Genomic DNA, 2,660 nt, shown 5'->3' with positions numbered 1-2,660 from the left:
GCGTGTGAGAGAGTGTGTGTGTGGGAGAGTGTGTGGGAGAGTGTGAGAAAGAGTGTGTGAGAGAGAGCATGTGAGAGAGAGCGTGTGTGTGTGGGAGAGTGCGCGTGTGTGGGAGAGTGTGTGTGAGAGATTGCGTGTGAGAGGGTGTGTGTGGGAGAGTGTGTGGGAGAGTGTGTGGGAGAGTGTGAGGGAGAGTGTGTGAGAGAGTGTGTGTGAGAGAGTGTGTGTGTGAGAGAGTGTGTGTGTGTGAGAGAGAGGGAGTGTGTGTGAGAGAGTGTGCGCGGGAGAGTGTGTGTGTGAGAGAGAGAGTGTGTGAGAGAGAGAGCGTGAGAGAGTGTGTGAGAGAGAGAGCGTACGTGTGAGTGTGAGTGTGTGTGTCTGAGAGTGTGAGTGTGAGTGGGAGAGTGTGAGTGGGAGAGTGGGAGTGGGAGAGAGTGTGTGAGAGAGAGTGTGAGAGAGAGTGTGTGTGAGGGAGAGTGTGTGTGTGAGTGAGTGTGTGTGTGAGAGAGAGTGTGTGTGTGTGAGAGAGTGTGTGTGTGTGAGAGGATGTGTATGAGTGTGAGTGTGTGTGGGAGAGAGGGAGTGTGAGAGAGAGGGAGTGTGAGAGAGAGGGAGTGTGTGTGAGAGAGTGTGTGTGTGAGAGAGTTTGTGTGTGTGACAATGAGTGTGTGTGAGAGAGTGTGTGTGAGAGAGTGTGTGAGAGAGAGTGTGTGTGTGTGTGAGAGGGTGTGTATGAGTGTGAGTGTGTGTGAGAGAGAGGGAGTGTGAGAGAGAGGGAGTGTGAGAGAGAGGGAGTGTGTGTGTGAGAGTGTGTGTGTAAGAGAGTGTGTGTGTGAGAGATTGTGTGTGAGAGAGATTGTGTGTGAGAGAGAGAGGGAGTGTATGTGAGAGAGTGTGAGTGGGAGAGAGTGTGAGTGGGAGAGAGTGTGTGTGGGGGAGTGTGTGTGTGGGAGAGTGTGTGTGTGGGAGAGTGTGTGTGTGAGAGTGTGTGTGTGAGCGAGAGTGTGTGACAGAGTGTCAGAGAGAGAGTGTCAGAGAGAGAGTGTGAGAGAGAGTGTGTGAGAGACAAAGTGTGTGTGAGAGTGTGTGTGTGTGAGAGTGTGTGTGAGAGAGAGAGCGTGTGTGAGAGAGAGTATGAGAGAGTGTGTGTGTGAGAGTGTGTGTGTGAGAGTGTGTGTGTGAGAGAGCGTGTGTGAGAGAGCGTGTGTGAGAGAGTGTGTGTGAGAGAGTGTGTGTGAGAGAGTGTGTGTGAGAGAGTGTGTGTGAGAGAGAGAGAATGAGAGAGTGTGTGTGTGTGACAGTGTGTGTGTGGGAGAGTGTGTGTGTTGGAGAGTGTGTCGAGGGAGAGTATGTGTGAGAGATAGTGTGTGTGTGGGAGAGTGTGTGTGAGAGAGAGCGTGTGTGTGGGAGAGTGTGTGTGAGAGCGAGCGTGTGAGAGATTGTGTGTGTGGGAGAGTGTGCGTGTGAGAGAGTGTGTTTATGGGAGAGTGTGTGTGTTGGAGAGTGTGTCAAGGGAGAGTGTGTGTGAGAGAGAGCGTGTGTGTGGGAGAGTGTGTGTGAGAGAGAGCGTGTGAGAGATTGTGTGTGTGGGAGAGTGTGTGTGAGAGAGAGTGTGCGTGTGAGAGCGTGTGTGTGTGGGAGAGTGCGCGTGTGTGGGAGAGTGTGTGTGAGAGATTGCGTGTGAGAGGGTGTGTGTGGGAGAGTGTGTGGGAGAGGGTGAGGGAGAGTGTGTGAGAGAGTGTGTGAGAGAGTGTGTGTGAGAGAGTGTGTGTGAGAGAGAGTGTGTGTGAGAGAGAGAGCGTGTGTGAGAGAGAGTATGAGAGAGTGTGTGTGTGAGAGTGTGTGTGTGGGAGTGTGTGTGTGTGTTGGAGAGTGTGTGTGAGAGAGAGTGTGTGAGAGAGAGTGTGTGAGAGAGAGTGTGTGAGAGAGAGAGAATGAGAGAGTGTGTGTGTGGGAGAGTGTGTGTGTGGGAGAGTGTGTGTGTTGGAGAGTGTGTGTGTGAGAGTGTGTGTGTGAGAGTGTGTGAGAGCGTGTGTGAGAGAGCGTGTGTGAGAGAGCGTGTGTGAGAGAGTGTGTGTGTGAGAGAGAGTGTGTGAGAGAGAGAGAATGAGAGAGTGTGTGTGTGGGAGAGTGTGTGTGTTGGAGAGTGTGTCGAGGGAGAGTGTGTGTGAGAGATAGTGTGTGTGTGGGAGAGTGTGTGTGTGGGAGAGTGTGTGTGAGAGAGAGCGTGTGTGTGGGAGAGTGTGTGTGAGAGAGAGCGTGTGAGAGATTGTGTGTGTGGGAGAGTTTGTGTGAGAGAGAGTCTGCGTGTGAGAGAGTGTGTTTGTGGGAGAGTGTGTGTTGGAGAGTGTGTCGAGGGAGAGTGTGTGTGAGAGAGAGCGTGTGAGAGATTGTGTGTGTGGGAGAGTGTGTGTGAGTGGGAGAGTGTGTGGGAGAGAGTGTGTGAGAGAGTGTGTGTGTGGGAGAGTGTGTGTGAGAGATTGCGTGTGAGAGGGTGTGTGTGGGAGAGTGTGTGAGAGAGTGTGTGAGAGAGCGTGTGTGTGAGTGTGTGAGAGAGAGCGTGTATGAGAGAGAGCGTGTGTGTGAGAGCGTGTGTGTGAGAGAGCGTGTGTGTGAGAGAGCGTGTGTGTGAGAGTGTGTGTGGAGAATGTGTGTGTGAG

Source organism: Scyliorhinus torazame, chromosome 19 (genome assembly GCF_047496885.1).
Source record: "Scyliorhinus torazame isolate Kashiwa2021f chromosome 19, sScyTor2.1, whole genome shotgun sequence".
In the NCBI taxonomy this organism is placed as follows: Eukaryota; Metazoa; Chordata; class Chondrichthyes; order Carcharhiniformes; family Scyliorhinidae; genus Scyliorhinus; species Scyliorhinus torazame.
Note: the sequence above shows the minus strand (reverse complement) of the source record.